The sequence below is a fragment of the Etheostoma spectabile genome, unplaced genomic scaffold, assembly GCF_008692095.1.
Source record: "Etheostoma spectabile isolate EspeVRDwgs_2016 unplaced genomic scaffold, UIUC_Espe_1.0 scaffold172, whole genome shotgun sequence".
Lineage (NCBI taxonomy): Eukaryota > Metazoa > Chordata > Actinopteri > Perciformes > Percidae > Etheostoma > Etheostoma spectabile.
The window spans coordinates 896,889-914,387 of record NW_022605573.1 but is presented as its reverse complement, the minus strand read 5'-3'; the positions used below and the strand labels follow the sequence as shown (position 1 = coordinate 914,387).

Below are 17,499 nucleotides of genomic sequence, written 5' to 3'. Positions count from 1 at the left end.
GTGTGTGTGTGTGTGTGTGTGTGTAAACAACTGAAGTAAGAAATGTGCTTCGTGTTGGGTTGGCGGGACTAGCCTTCAGGTGTGCTCTGTGATGCAGTCTGCTTTTCCTGTTTACAGGGTGTGAAATTACCAGCAGCCACTTCTGATCAAGTCTGGCCACAGAGAGTAAGTCTGACTGCTGTAACACAAAGTCCACCCCGGTTACATCATGTCTGCAGTATGTCAACAAAAAGCCAAGACTGCCACTTGTGTCCGCCCTTCTGTAGCTGCTATTAAAAAAAACATTCAAACATTTATCCGTGACATTGGTCTCAGTGGCATGCATTTCAAAAGCCACCCAACAGGCCAGGTGTACACGATCATTATTGAAGCTCTAACCCTCATGTTGTCCTTGGGTCAAATTTGACCTGTCTTCAGTTTTTTTGGCACAAAAAATGGGCCGTCAAAATAAGCGCTGAAAATCCTCAATAACATCAAAAAAACACCCACAACACTGAAAAAGAGACAGAAAAAGGTTTTTTCATGGTTGACGGCAGTGGCTCATAGTCATGCAAAAGGTCAAATACACCACAAAATAATATAATCATATCTGTAGTGACTTTTTCAAACCTAACATCTCAATAAGCCACCGAGTGACAGCTGAACTTGTTTTGGGATGCATTTTCTAAGCAAAAAATGAACCTATGTCAAGCGTGTTGTATAATGTTAACCAAACACACACAACCAAACACAATTGTCCACAAATTCTGCGGGCCAATCACAGCATCACAACCCTGCTTTAAATCTGTTTCTCTCCCTGCTGTTGTCAGCTGTCGTTTCAAGCAAAGCGTGCAGCCCTCCCTCTCCCCCTCCACCTCCAGTCGTCATCACCCAGAGGCACCCTGGGTCTTCCTCCTACTGGATGCTCCGTCGACTCCTTCAGTCCGGTCTTTTGGCTCTTTTGCCACCACCACCACCACCAGTGTCTAGACTCCATCGGGGGGGATTGATGGAGTCTGAAGCTCCGAAGACTGTACATTTTATTATGATTATGTAATATAATAAACCTTTGCAAATGTGCAAACTAGTCTCTCCTGATTGAAATGCTACGTCATCTTCTCATTGACTTTTACATTGGCATTGTTTTCCGTGGTAGACTTTTCACCCATTCTGTGCCACCACCACATAATGCAGTAACACAGCTTGTGATCCTTCCACGCAATTCTGTGGGACCAGGCCGTGTATCATCATGTTTCCGTAGCTGGCAGAGACTGCTCAGGTGATCCTCTACTCTCTTCCCCTGTTGGCATGCATTGCTATGCTTTTCTTTGTCCTTCTTGCCCTATCCTGCACACAAGTACATTAACACTAAACTGTTTGGCAGTTCAGAGGTCTGTGCATCATGTCCTTTGCTCGAAACCCATCTCTGGTGCCCAGAGGTTCTTTATTCTTCATTACCTTGTCAATCAAGTGGGAAAAGACCTCTTCCTTTCTGAGAGCAAAGGTGGAGGGAATTGGTCTTCAATGGTGGAACTTAGTAGCCTAGAAATCTAGCTGCACCCTAGCAGCAGCAAATGTAATTTGCAGCCAGGGTCAGTCTAGCAACTCTCCGTTGGATTGCGAGCTGGAAAAAACAAATTGTGGTCATGCCAATCACATCGTGTACAGAGGCGGTGGGCGGGCTTAACATAAGGACGCTAGTGTTGCGACGGCTTAAAAACAAAGAAGATGGCTCTGCTGCTGGCGAACGGCGGTCTTTCCAATAGGGCTGTGCAATTAATTGAATTTAGATTTAGATTTTGGCTCCCAACAATCACCAAAATCAACAAAAAAAACATTATTTTACCATGTTCTGTTTTGCAATAACACTCTTATATTGACTTGTGTTCTGAATGACACGTGCATGTGCTCATCCACTGTGAGAAAGATGGCAGAAGGAGGGCAGCCACAGCACTGATTGGTGAGCAAAAAAGGCAAAACCAGCTCCCTTATCTGGGAAAAGTTAACGTTAGCTAACCCTGCGGCCCCTCTTCCTCCGCCCCCCCGCTGTAATAAATGATGATAAAGGACACTAAAAGATTGTTCCCCGGACACTATCCATTATAACCAAAGGTTAATGAGTAATGGTGTTAAATGATGGTGATTTCAATATATAGCGCTATTGTACTCGTGCCAAAAGACACCCGTTTATCTCGGCCTTTGGATTAAGCCCTGCCTATGGGGGGTTCCCAGACCCAACATCTGGGTCCGGGTCTGGCTTTTCAAGCTAGAAACGTAGCACGTTCTCTGTCCCACGCCTCCATACGCAAACAACGATAAAAGGAAAGCAGTCACTAGTAGACACACAGTCAGACTTATCTTGTTGCTGCTTTCTTGGGTAAGCTCTTCTTTTGAAAAGAGCTTTTTAATCTTCAGAGGAGCCCAGTGGTTAAATAAGTAAATAAATGTAATTTTTCTTATCTGTCACCTTTTCTTCTGCCTGTTCCCCTGAATCCCAAAGTATTTGAACATTGTCTTCACTTTCCCCAACTGCATTGTTAACTCTAATTTGTCATCCAATTTCTTGTCCCCTTAATGAGAATCCGTGTGCTGTCACAATTGGCAGGTACACGTCTTTCCAACTGTGGAGTAACAATTGAGTGTCATTTTATTTTGGGCCCTGCAGACTAGCAAGACAGATTTCAGAAGAGGAAGATTAATGCCAAAGACAACCTGGCTCACACGACAGTATTGAGAAAGTAAAGCCAGTATCACACTTGGTCTAAACACTCACACATGACAACCTTTCTGAACTGTGGATCCATTGGCTGCTTCTTTTGTTTTTGTCTGAGTACTTAAAGAGACAAATCACTCTTTAAGTCTTTACTTTCACAGTTGATCATCAGTTCAATCCTGATGGGGATGGGCAGATACAGCAGCAGAATGTGTTGTACTGTTACATTCTTTGTACGCTGACCAGTTTTATCTACTCAGCAATCATGTGCCACGTAAGGTTAGATGTGTAATAGAGAGTAAAACATTGGCTTTGTGCTGCCAAACGATGATGTAAAGAATGCAGCTGGAGGGCCAGAATTGGTGCAATTTTTAATTTTTTTTGTGTGTCAATTTTTAAGGTCAATTTTGCAGTTCATTGTCCGTCTGGATTTATTTTCTAAAGAAGCTTGTAAAACATCAACCCTGTTGTCTACAGTCAAGATATGACATTTTATTTAAGGACAAACTGGGTTATTAGAATATTTGGGCTGCAGTGAGGTCACTTGCATGTTTAAAATGGTTGTAGGGCCTTAAAGACAAAAAAATAAAATAAAACGGAACATGAATCTTCCAAAAATGTATTGATATCACAGACAGATAAGTAAAACCTAAGCCATCTTACTCTCTAAAACACTTCTCATATTTCTTGGGAGTCACACTGTGAAGAAATAATCATTATATCTTATACAGATGACAAAATACATGCATTTTTTAAAGAAAGTCCAGACGCTTTTGCCCTCGTGACATTTACTTATGCCAATAATAACATAATAATGTCATACTTATTGATATTACACCCACAGCAATGCTACACAAGCATTTGTGTTGTCTTAAAACAGTTCTCCTATATGCAAAAAATAAACACAATAAACATAACTCAAGTAAAGCACAAACTATTTACATTTCTTCAAAAAAGGCCCAAATATATGCCAGATCTCAAACCTGTGAGGCCATTCTCCTAAATAATACGGTAGTTATCTATCTTGTCCGTTATGACATCTTTGATCACATACTAGACTAGTTTGACTTGGAGGATTACTATCTTTCCCACACTATACTCTTTGCTCTCGTTGTGGTAAATAAAACACATTCCAAAACACTAATGCATGTGGTCCGAGCCCTGTACTACAAAGCAAGATTTGACGTCAATCAGAATCAGAATCAGCTTTATTTTGCCACACATACGAGGAATTTTTCTTTGGAGCATCCTTACTCACACTGTGCTTACACATACAAAACAACCAAAACAAAATATGCACTCTAATAAATGCACAAAACTCTAAACAGAAACAATATGGAGGCATGAGAAGGTAACTTAAGGTTTAACCCAGGGTTTTCTGTATCACGACGGTGGATGCTGAACACCCAACCTGGTCGGGAGTTGTGTTGGAGATTTGAGATCAACAGGTGTAAAAGTATCGCCTACTGACAAATACTCGACAGCGTCACCATTCTTAGACAATCAACTGGACCAAGAGAGAGAGAGAGAGAAAGAGAGAGAGAGAGAGAGAGAGAGAGAGAGAGAGAGAGAGAGAGACTCTTAAAAGTTCAAAGATTTAGAGACCGAGAACCCCGTTAACATTCCCCGATGGGTATCTTTATGAAAAATAAAGATTTTCAGCGGAGGCTATTTTGTGTTTTACAATGAAAAAGGACTAATTGACTAATTATTTAAATGGCGCTTGGTGGGTTTGGTGATGGTAATTTCACCCTTAAATACACCCTTAAAATTAATAAATATAAAAATATATTTGAATGGGTCGGCTTCTTGAGCCGTGTGTTGCCAATGCGCGTATTTTAATTATGTTTTTTATATTTTTTATTTGCTCTCAGCTGACTTTTCACTGCCAGGGTATTATCCAAAATAATAGGCTAAAGAAATGACAGTTTATGGAATTCCAAGTGTAATCATGGTCAGATCTCATGCTTTCCCTCATGGATGGAGAAGGGATATTGATGTGATATAAAGACAAGTGTTGTGATTTACACATTAACAGCATCTGCTTTTTTGCCAGCTTTCCTTCCGGTTTTAGGAAGCAGCGACTACATTTTGCCTGTAAATCTAAGTCTGTGTTTTTCATATTTATATAGTGTTATAGTTTGCTCTTCTTGTGTAAAATACATGGCTAGTGTAGATTTTTGCGATTGGTTGTGCTGTACACACACCGTCTCTTTTGTGTGAACGCGAGCTGCTTGATTGGGAAACCCGGTGTTGATTGAGCTAGTGGTTAACCACCGACATGACAGATTATGCGGGACTGCGGTGGTTAGCCTTGGTGAAGCCGGGTAACTGACAAAAAGGAATGATGATCTGGATTCGTAGTCCAGGCCTCTGCTCAGTATTAACATCTGGTTTAACGTGTTGTGAGATATTTATAGGTGTCCCGGGTCCCTACCGCCTGTCTGTTGTTGATGGTGCTTTGGGCGACACGTGGAATATGCCTGAAATCAGTGCACTTGTTCTTTGTTTATGACATGTTTTGCTGTTGGGACGCCTTGTCACATCTGTCAGTGTCACCCACAACAGGACCTTGACAAATTCCATTTTCGTCTCAATGACTGACAGTGAATGCCGCCTCACGCAACACTCCTACTCTGACTTTCTCCCCAGTTGACTAGACCACAGTGCTGTTCTGTGGCTCTGTGAAGCAGACACCGCCTTTTGATCTTAAATGATGATTTCTGCATTAAACTTCATTGTTTCTTCACTGGAACTGTTGCAACCTGATGTTTTAATGTCTATAATCAGCAGTTCAATATCCCTGAATGACAAAAATGATTGGGTCATGCCCCCCCCTGCCGTGACTTCCTCTCCGTGATAGCTGTGTTGTGTGAATGAGTTTTAGTTTAATTTCTTCCGTTTTGCCTGCTGTATGTTTGGTTTTCGGTCTGTGTTCTGTTTTCACCTTCATTTCTCCCAGTGTGTTGACACCACCCATCATGAGGTCATAAGGGGCAAGGTTACCTCCCCTTACACTTACAGTACATTAGATCTTCTACTTTGGGATTTTCTAACTTTTTTTTCTAGGGTTTAATTAATTTCTACCCTTATGCTGCTCAGTTGTAAAAAAAAAGAAAAGAGATCCAATAGCTGTGAAAAGGTAACGTATGAATGTATGCGTTCTCAAATCAAAAGTTTCAGACTTCCATCCCGTCTCACTCAGGGAAAGATTCAGTCTTTGCAAGGTTCGGGCAGGCCGATTGTGCTCCGTTTATTGTCCTTCCAATAAGTCAGCGAGACAGGTCTGGTGGAGCGTTTGTACACGAATCAGCCATGAGTCAACTTCTATTCAATTGAGGCATTGAAAGTGAACTGCCTGAGAGTGTGTGTGTGTGTGTCTGTGTGTGTGTGTGTGTATGTGTGTGTGTGTGTGTGTGTGTGTGTGTGTGTGTGTATGCTCTTATTCTTCTATCTTTGCAAGGACTGGGAGTTTTAGACATAGGAACTTTGAAAAGTGAGGACATTTGGAACTTACTTTTTCAATGGTCGTGTTGGGTGGGATGTTCTGGGCCAGTCTGCCCTTCCTCAAAGAATGTGTTTTGGAAAGTAAGGATGTTTTGGTAAATCTTTTCTTTTTCTTTTTTAACGTAAGAGGGCATCTATGCCAATCATGGCTTCTAGTGAAGACATTTTGGCCAGTTACCACATCTTAGGGATTTTTTTTTTATATCAAGAATGGGCAGTTCTCATTTCTTTTTGGGAAAGTGAAAGAATTTGGCTAATTCAAAGGTCTTTTTGAAAAACATGACACAAAATATAGGTGTGTGTGTGTGTGTGTGTGGGTGTGTGCTCATTTAACTACATTTGTGGGGTCTGGACAGCTTTGTGGGGCCAAAATGCTGGATCCCACAACTTCAAAGGGTTGTTTGAGGGTTAAGACTTGGTTTTAGGGTTTACCGATTAGGGTTAGAATTAGGTTGTGTTAGTGTGAGGTTAAGGGTAAAGATTAGGCATTTGTTTGTGATTGTTAAGGTAAGGGTAAGGGGCTAGAGAATGCATTGTTTTAATGCCGGGTCCCCACAAAGATAGTGAGACACACTGTGTATGTGTGTTTTGCAGTGCTAACATTAGCAGGGTTAGAGGTTTTCATCCCTTTGGGGTCACCCATATTAAAACACATCTATCCATGCTATTGTTGCACTGTATGGCACTTTAGATAAAAGCATCTCTGAAATGGCAGGTGGTATTTCACAGAGAGATGGGTTGGTGTGTGCTCGGGTGGGTGCTTATATCGGGTTTTGTTTATTTTTAGGAAATGTTGAAAGGGCTCACTATGCCTTGCAAATATCAATCATTATATCACAAGCGTCCAAACAGGATGACCTTCCTGCCTTGCGTGGTCTCCAGACTCATTCACATTCATACGTCTCTATTGGCATTATTCAATAAGTTTATAATACTTTTAACCAAATTTAGATAGATAGATAGCACTTTATTGTCCGTAAACAAGGACATTTGTCTTGCAATACATGCTCCAGCAATTACAACACAACAACCTAAAGACAAAAAGTTAAAAACATATAGGCATCATTAAAAATAAATAAGTAAAACATAAATAGATAATTAAATAATATGTGGGGAGCCCTTCGGTCTTTGTGAAGGTCAGTCATGGGATATGTTTTTTTCTTCAGATGTTTAAATTATGCCCTGTGTGCCAGTTTGTGGATAGGGTTCAAAAACACTGTAAGGTGGTGGTGGTGGTGCAGTAGATATGAAACATGCCTTTGGTGTGGGAGATCTGGGTTCGATTCCCACTGCGATACATCAACCAATATGTCCTTGAGCAAGACACGTAAACCCTAGTTACTCCAGAGGAATGCAACCTCTGACACATATAGCAATTGTAAGTCACTTTGGATAAAAAGGTCAGCTAAATGACATGCAATGTAATGTAATGGTAGCTATTCAACCCCCACAAGATACATAGTACAAATCCAGTAGCCCTGAATGAAAATATCACCAAGATTCACAAGATCTCTCTCGCTCAGTCTTTCTCTCTCCCTAGTTATATCCCTCCCAAATGAATCAACCCAGGGAGTTGGAGCTCTAATCTGAGATGTTGCCAAGGTGTATAGCCTGGAGCTGCTGCACTGATGATAAATAACTTGAGACTTTCATTGTCTGCAGAGTGTGTTTTCATTTACACAGTCAACCAGACTGGGTTGCTATAGACTCTGAAACAGAAATGGAGCCCATATTGTCAAGAGATCTGGTCGGATGTTGGCCCAATCGCCCATTGTCAGTCCTGTTTTCAATTGTTTAGCCACCACCCTAAAGCCAGAGCCCAAGTTCCAAAAAAGTGTCTGGTCCTATTATTCTGCTTCAGGGTTGAACAGCGTTGATCTTTCAAGAAATTATCTGTTCAATGGCAGTGTCTTAATGTGGCTCCAGCTTGTTATGCATCTGCTAAAAAAAAAAAGAAAGCAGGAGAATCAATGTCCCAAATAGCATTACATTTCCTAAACATGGCCTGGGGCAGCAGTGATCTTTACACCTGCCACAGAATTACATTTTTTTCCCCCTCCAACCTGCCTCATGGCAAACAGTTCCTTCAGTATGGAGATAAGATCAGACTTAATCGCTGTGCATCATTACTGCGTCCACTGACCAAGGCTGAGAAATGTAATCTTTTATCTCCCTTAAATCAACAGAATCAATATGACCACTGTTCATCAAAAGAAGACATGACACATTTTCTACAGACACCACCTGTGGAAAGGTGGAGAATCAGTAAAAAACAAACAAAAAACCCCCACAATGGCTCATGTCAAAAGCCACTATTTTACGTTGTCTGAGGACAGACGCTATGAGGAATGTATCTGTCATGTATCTGTATTATCTGTTTATCTGTATTATCTGTTTATCTGTATTATCTGTTTATCTGTATTATCTGTTTTGTGCAATAACACTGGCCTGACATGTGTGCAATTTCAAATACTACAATTATTATTATTATTATTATTATTATAATTATTATCATTATTATTATTATTTAACTTTTCACCATTCCAAATCCTTAATTATGTTAATTATGTAAATAATGTATAATAACATCCTTTATGTAAATACCGTACGTATCCATTCTTTATTTCTTGTATTTCTACTCTATTTATAATATTTGTGCAACTTCAACACAGAGTTTCCCTTCGGGGATCAATAAAGTATTTCTGATCTGATCTGATCTGAATACTCGATGGCTCCATTCTGAATATTCCCATGATACCAAAAAAAAACAATGCTCGTCCAGTTCTTCACTCCTTCACAGTACATGTTTTCTCTCTGGCTAAAAATAATGATGCATAGAAAGACAATAGCTAAGTTTTCCTCCACTTGTAAATGGAATTATCTGAAGTTTGGTGAAAAAAACTCATGCGAATAAAGCTGGTGAAAGTGATAAGAGTCCCCAAAAAACCAAGTATATCTGATGGAACGTGGCTGGTGAGGGTGGAGAGAGCAGATGCATGTAGATGGCAGAAGCTCAAGGATAGCTGGCTAGTCTAGAGAGAACAAGATGGTTTACACACTACTTCTGGAATGTAAAGTGCTTAACATTGACTGCACAGTGCCACACCACTAGTCGTGCATGAGAAGTAGAACATATATTATCAGAATCTGCACCAACTCGTTACTAAGGAGACATCTGGAGGCCCTCAACTCAGCACTGGAGTCTCCAAGGCCATTACATGAGAGCAGAGGGAGGCACTGTGGCATGTTTCCACCTCATTCTCACTCCTAACGCATCAAAAAACAATGCTTGGTCCGGTGCCTTTATTAGACGCTGATGCAAAAAGTCTTCTGTAGCGTCTAGCACGTGTCAAACTCAAGGTTCCCGGGCCAACTTTGGCCCCTTGTAGATTTAGTTCTGGCCGTATATCAATTTTGGTTTGGATTTTTTGAAGTTTTGGTCAATTTTTTCTATGGTGGCTATTTACGTCAACCAAACTGCAAGTGAGAAGACTACATGAGACATGCAATAATACAATCAAAGATATTTTACTTTTTCTATTTAACAAAAGCATGTCAATAAACTCTACATTGCCCTTGAAGTGATTCATATTTTCCAATGTGGCCCTTAGTGAAACTGAGTTTGACTCCTGGTCTAGCCCTTTGGTGTCATTTTTAGACTCTGGGACTCTTATTGATACTCTGGCTTCTGTTTTGGCCTCAACATTCGGTACCGATTTTGCCCAATATTTCAACATGCAGGGTAAAACCACTTAGTTAGGGCTAGGGAGCGATCATAGGTGGGTTGACAAAATGTACGTTTCAGTGAGAAACGGGACAAGAAAAGTACACAAACCCTGGTCTCCTGGGGAAAAGTCCTGTGTTGTTTGACCCATTCACCACCCAAACCTTTACCCCCTTTGCAGATTTTGGGTCTTTCATACTACTCTCTATCGTTGTCACTCTTGATACTGCGTCGTTGTCAGGGCCCATTAGAGCTGCTGCTTTTACAACAGTTACTTTATATGTATGTATTTGGTTTTCTGTATTTATTGTTACTTTCATATTAATATTTAACGTATGTTTGTTTATGTATGGACATTTTGCCAATGCAATTTCCACATGAGTGTACTTATTGTGGCAATCAAACCTTTTCTAATTCAGATTTTTGCATTTGTATCTGAAGCTGAGAGCCTCCAAGCATCGGTATTTGACGAGTTGGAAATAAGAACAAGAGAAAAAAAATGAGCAATCTTTTAATCAGCAAAACTGACTTTTCCTTTACATATAATACATAAAGAGGAATGCCGAAGGCATGTTTTTAGCATGCTGAGAATCAAATCAGCATCACAACTTGAAACTATAACAGAAAAGTGTTGTGTAGAGAACAGACTGAAGACTCTTCTGAAACTGACTGTGACATACAGTAATCATGGCTCCGCCAAAACAACACAGGTGCATCCGGTGGACATCCAGGATGAGGAAGGTGGGGGGGGGGGGTTCAACAATAAAAAAAAAAACATTATCCACCATCAAACAAAAAAAAATGGATGTAGATTTTAAGAGTTTGTTTTTTGTTCTTATTGGACAACATGTTGGCCTCATGGTATCATGTGTCCATTCCTTTATCGCATGCTTGATGTTCGTTAGCAGCTGCTAATTGTATGTAATAGTTGTATGTAATAGCACTGACGGCATTTAGTCAACCAGTTACTCAGTGGCTGATCTTTTAAATGCACCTTTTACTATGTTGGTAAGCATGGCTTTCTAACACATTTTAGACCAAGACTCCTAATACACTTCCACATATCTCTGTTTCTCCGCCGTTCTTTCCTCAGCTCCCTCTCTCTCCCTATGACTTCAAAGTCTCTGAGTAACAGGGTCCCTGACCTTGGGCGGTGCTGATAACAACCCTTTGAAACCCAAACTGGAAAGATCACACATTCCCGGCGTGGCTCTCTCGCCCCGCGCCCCTCTCTCTTTACACCCCCCGCCGCTGCGCAGACACTCAACACTCATCCAGTCTGCTGTCAATCAGCGGCGTGCAGAGGCTGCTGCCTTCAGCCTCCGGAGCCGCGTGACGCTCTGAGTCGTGGAAAATGTCTCAAGTTCCGTGACAGCCGACAGAGTTGTTGTTAACGTCACATCAAGACGATGACCTTGTTGGCTAGACTTTTTATTGCAATGGTATATTTTTTAAGAGTTTGCAAAGCAGTGTTGTGATGTTACAAAGTAGAAATACTTTATTACTGTACTTAAGTAGAATTTTCACACATCTATACTTCCTAATTTATATTTCTGTAAACTTCTAACTTTTAATCTACTACAAATCCTGAATTAAATGTATACTTTTACTGCACTCACAGGTGTAATTTACAGGGGGGTTGGGGGGGGTACAACCCCCAATTATCCAAAACTGGCCAGTGCAACCCCCCCAAAAACTATTATCATTCCCTTGCAGCTTAATTTGATGCAGAAAAGGCACAAAGTGTTTCAGAACAGAACGCAGCAAAATGAAGTGTTTAATGTGCTCAAAAATGCCATTTTACACACAAGTTTAGAATTTCCCCCCCCCCCCCCCCCCCCCCCTCCCCAATGTTAGACACTTGAGTGACTCCACTACATTTCCACTAAGTGGCTTCGTTACTCGTTACATGGAAGAGATGTTTTGGAGTGGAAGACTCTTTCTGGATAGTACTGGTCTAGATTTATAGGGATTGGTTGTAGTTTTCTTTGTGATGGTACCTGTTGCTCACATTTGTATTAGGGATTGATTATAGTTTTTTATAAATGTCTATTTAGTCATTTATTTATCTGGATTTAATTGCACTGGCACTTTAAAATGGAATACTTGGCACCTTAATTTTGGATTATAGGACTTTAACCACTTTACATTGTGTGATTATTGTATTCCATGTGCTTATCTTCAGTGCTTCACTTGATTGTGCATTTCCTTTTGCTGTCGTTTGTTGTGCTGTGTATCTGATTACATGTACGCAATGCTGCAGCACAAATTGCTCCTCAAAGACGATATCAATGTTAAAAAGTACCTAACCCTAACCCTAACTTCTGAAGAATCTGTAATCTGAAAGTAATTGTTCATTTCTAAAACTGCACTTTGACTTTAATTCTTGTGTTTCAAACCTGTAGTATTCTATTTTCCATGTATTTATAGTCTCTTAGACATGTTTTTAACTGATCTTTAAAGTTTTGTGTAAAGCATGTTGTCTCTACAAGTACTTTACAGAACAATTGTGTGTTTATTTAGCTAGTATCTACCTTCCACTCCAAGAACTCCTGCAGGTACTGCACAGTACTGTACTACCTCTGCCAATACCATACTCCTGGGAGATATAAATATTCATGTCGACACCCCCTCATGTCATCCCGCTGCCGATTTACTTCAGCTGCTAGACTGCCTCAACTTACAACATGTTAATGTCAACACAATCCAACCACTCCTTCGGCTCTCCTGCCAACATCCACACTGACCACCTGCCTGGGGAGATAGAGGCGTACGCGCATGAAGCTCAACTTCCTTCAGCTGAACAGTTCCAAAACGGAAGCCATCTTAGTTGGCACACCACATCCGCTCCGCCTTTCCACCATCACCAGCATCACTTTCTCTGGCCAAAACATCTCCTGTCACCAACTTTGGTGTTAAAATGGATCCTTAACTCACCTTTGACACAAACACTCGATCACTTCTGTAAGGTATCATTCTACCAACTCGAGAACATGATTATAATTCATTTTAATTGACTTAGATTTCTTTAACTGCATTATATGCTCTGCAGCACTTTGAGATTGCGGTAATGTAAAGTGCAGTACAAATAAACTGAATTATTATTATTATAGTTGCAGTTAAACTCCATGCCTTCTCTTTTCTGGTGTTGTCTTTTATGAACAAACATCTGTGATGTCTATTATGTTTATTAACCTACAAGATAAATCTTTTGTCGTTCGAGGTATAGAGGAGACATTTGGGGGGGGGGGCTTTTGGTAAATTGACAGGATACTCTCGCTGTTTCACTTCCTGCCTGGCTGACCGGACACCCAGCGGCTCGCATGAAAATAGTCAAAAAACATCCAAAAGGCAGCCTGTCATAGGACCTTTAACAATGAAATATGGATCCTTTAGCACATGTTTGGGTTGTTTTGGTTTTGAACCATAGAGCGCCGCTCAGGTGGTTCCTCTTGAAGGGCTGAGATGTACAATAACAAGTGCATAACTCTTAGAACAATAGTGTAGATTTGGGGGAACTCTAGAATAAGACGAGAGCGTGTTGCTGACTTGTGCTTGCCAAGTCTTACATAACACCAACATCGGTTCCTATTACACATCAGGCCTGTGGTGGAACATGCACATTAAAAATGTAAGCGCCACAATTTAACAAGGCCACGTTGTGGTTTTTGGGAATCTCAAAAGTGTAAGCCGATCATCCTTACTTTACCTCTTATTCACAGACACACGCGCGCACACACACACACACACACACACACACACACACACACACACACATACACAGCAAGCCTTTTCTCTTATGTAAAGACACAATGTTTTAGGTTTCCCATCTTTGCACTTTGTTACAGTTGCAGTGCATTAACATCTCAGTGCATTAGTGTTGGCAGTCATTATCAAAGCCTTTATGTTCTACATCCTCGAGGCTCGACCAGCCACCACTCCGTCTATCTAGAGGAGTTCAACTTTGAGAAGATGAGTCAGCATACTCACCAATTTCAAGCCTTCATGCATTAATTCACTGCAGCGGCCATCTAAAGTGGTCGAGGGGTTTTGCGTTTTGCTCTAGCCCGCTTCAGTTAACACCACCTGTGTAACCCTGACACCTCTGTTTCTTTTGACATTTTCACTTTTTGTTGGATCAATGTCCTGTACTTTCCCTTCAGCAGCTTGTTAGTACGGAGTTTGTTCATAGAACCAACTCAAGTTCTGATGTGCAGGTTTTACAAAGTTACCAATACAACACTCACTAGTATTACGTACTACTGTATTAATTCATAAAAGAAAGGCTTGTACATTCTTTCTGATTTCACTGCCACCTTGTTTTTGAGTCTTTGCATGGGATTTTTCTGTTACTGAGTCTGGTTTAGATGTCTTCACAGGGCCACCTCAGGTCTTGGGTCCTGAGGTTTAGAAAGAGTTAACTGATGAGTGCAAGAAAATTACATAAATTGTTGCTCATCAAGCGTTGGAGCATCATGCTGTTATTGCTGCATCCCACTGTCGTAGGTCCCTTTCAGATCACTTTTATCTATTTTTTTGTCTTTATTTTTAGGTTTGGGTAGGTTTCAAGGGGGGCGTTACAGAGGACGTCCAAAATGTCCATTTTGGACAAGTTAACACATCTAATCTGTACAAAAGTTGATACAGCAAGAATGCTTCATTAAGTAAAGACAGATTCAAATTAAATTTGGATTGTTTTACTAGCATAGCCTTTGTCACCCAAATTATTTTGTGATGAAGTACTACAGTATAATTAGCCCTGCAATGTCTTGACACATCACATTTTGCTCTGGTAAATTTTCAGGTAAAGAAAGTATGACTAGAGGTGCACTTCTAGGTCGCAGACCTCCACCATTCAGGTGAATTTTCCTAGTCAGGAACTCCTTTTTCCGATTATACAGACACCACATGAATGCAGCACAATGCCCTATCTTGCAATGGTATTGAAAGTATTGCCCCGTGATTCAGAAGAAGATAGGCTCTTCTTTGGCCCACACTACACCCCCTCCCCCAAGTTTGAAAATCGGGCCAGAAAACAGACCTTGGTGAAGGTAATAAAGACTGAAGCAAATGGAAATTCTATTCTTAATGGATATTCATTCGTGGCAATGGTGTTTCCTAGTATTAACTTGACTAAACAAGAGCAGAGTTTTACAGAATGACTCGCTAATGGAAACCATCATCGAGTATTTCTTGTGTGTGTGTGTGTGTGTGTGTGTGGTGTGTGTGTGTTTGTGCGTGTAGTGAGAGCTACTGTAGCCATCACCGAGTGCAGTGCAGATCAGCGGGAGTTTTGCCGGTAATGGCAGCTCCAGCAGCTTGTTTTAGCCTAACAAGAGCTGGAGCCACTATGACTTCAAACCGGCTTTTTCGGCCTGGTGATACGGAGCCCTGACAAGCTGATTTAAAGCTGTAGTCCTTAAAAAGGCATACCGAGTGCCAGCCACCATGTCATTAAAATTTGCTCCAAGACATGCTCATATAGGTGTCACGCTAGTCCTTCTTTCATTTTACATGGACTTTGTGGTTTCAGCAAGCCCAACATAAGCTGTAAAATGAACACCTTTCAAGCGCTTCTTTTACATTTCTGTACAGCAAATATGGTCCGTGAAAGATGTTCATCTTTGAGGTTTTGTCTCTTATGATATCAAGTGCTCACTGCTTTGTAGTTCCTGCAAGTTACGCAGTATGGCTGAGTCTCTAAAGTCATCGTCTAAAGTTTGGTTTTCTGTACGTGTCATTGTAGGTGTGTTGTTGGCTCTCTCTTCTAAACAATCCAGTTATTTTTATTTCAATCAATGCAGGGATAGCACAGGTAGAAGACGCCAGGGAAGTACAGTGTGTAAATATCAATACCATACACACACTGTATGAGAAAAAAAATGGTGTCCAGCAGGCATCTATTAAGTAGTCTTTAATTCTTTTCAGTGGTAATTATTGATTGTTTTCTGCTTGAAATTCACGTCTCCACTGTTGACTGTGAATGCTCCGTTCCTTAAATATGACATTTACAAAAACGCAACTTGAGCTCTTAAGCACTTAAAAGCAGTTGCACTTTTTAATGGGGTTCAGCCACAAATGCAGATTTCTGCCCTACTTTGTTCCAATTTGTCTACAGAACAGTTTTGTTTATGTCTCTACTGCTGCAGAAGACAGCGTCACTATAAACAGAAATATGAGTCATAGTTGCTTGAACAAAAAAACATGTGGGTGTTTTTAAGGGGAGGACTGTCTTTGCTAATACCCACGTCACCACCTCAGTGGCCAAACGGCAAGTAGACTTTCAGGGGCCAGACCACTTTCAGTGGCCAGACCGGCTCTTTAAATGTCCTTCTTTGTCTGCATGTTCGTCTGTGGATTTTGTTGTTGAATCATTGCAGTTTTATTAGCCTCTTTGGGCTTGTGTCTCCAACTGCCAAGATAAATAAAGCAAACTAGCCTGAACACATTGCGGAGTATTCATCCACAGGCGCAGAAGTGGTGACCTTTTCTGCAGTGTCTCCACAAAGTGCCGGGGCCCTGGCTCTTTAAGCCGGCTAATGATCCATAAAGGGAGCCCCGTGGCTCAACGTCTGTAATTATACTCTCTCTCTCTGTGTTTTCCCGAACTCGCCCTATCACTCTCTGTCAGCCTTCTCCTTCTCTGTCACACATCCACACTTTTTTTTGCTCTCAGTTATTCATCCTCTCCATTCTCGTTTTCTATTCCTCTCTCTGATCCACTACTTACTTTTATTCCTCTGCTTGTCTTTGTTTCCCTCTTTTCCACTCTCTCATCCTCCCTCCCTTCGTCCCTCTCTCCCTTTCTCTCTAGCCATCGTCGCTCTGTCTCCTGCAGATTGATTACTCTCTAATATATGCACAGCTCTCCTCCCAGGGAACCCTCCTCCACATCTAGCACCCCTACTCTTGGACTGAATAATGGAGCTGTTCCAACTCAGCACGAGGCAGCCCACATGGGTGGAGCAGCAGGCTCAAAGGAAACACTAGAATAGATGACAATCTGTCTGTCATGTTGGGGATATGGACAGCGATATTTGTCCTTATCCTGTGCATATCACCGATATACCATCCTCTAATTGAGAAACTTCTGACTACAAGTCCAAATGTACGCATGTATCAGGGTTCATTTGAAACCTAAATTCTTCCACTTTCTGACAATGTGCTTGCTTAACATGTAAGTAAAACACAACCTATACTATGTCAGATCAAAGTTGGAGTTTTAAATTATTTCACCTTTGACCTAGATGCCGCTGACATTTGTGCAACCAATTCTAGAAGCAACGATGACGTATACCTGCGCTATACTTGCCTCTGTACTATGCGCAGTACCTCATGGTTCTAACATGGATCATGGGTAGTTGGCTTAAGACATGCTTTATGCCACACCCTACAAAACCCCCCACACACCTTCTACACCTGTGAGCTAGGGAGTTTTCAGTGTGTGCTGTCACCGGTGTTGCCGAACCTTGCTGGCAACCCAATAGATACGAACAGGACGTACAAGGGTTTTTCTCCTCTTCATTAACAATTCACATTCAATTCAATTTCCCAATTGGGACAAAACTGTCTTCTC

General features: G+C 41.1%; 1 long non-coding RNA gene across 1 annotated transcript in view; it reads right to left on the bottom strand.

Moving 5' to 3' along the window:
• LOC116685728 (uncharacterized) overlaps positions 1–10,995 on the bottom strand; it is a 28,891-nt gene extending 17,896 nt beyond the window's left edge. Inside the window, exons 1-2 of the long non-coding RNA XR_004331034.1 lie at positions 10,985–10,995; positions 5,540–5,544 (exon numbers count right to left, since the gene is read on the bottom strand). This is a non-coding gene — a long non-coding RNA (uncharacterized LOC116685728). The remainder of the gene's footprint in view (positions 1–5,539; positions 5,545–10,984) is intronic.
• Between the last annotated feature and the right edge of the window lie 6,504 nt (positions 10,996–17,499).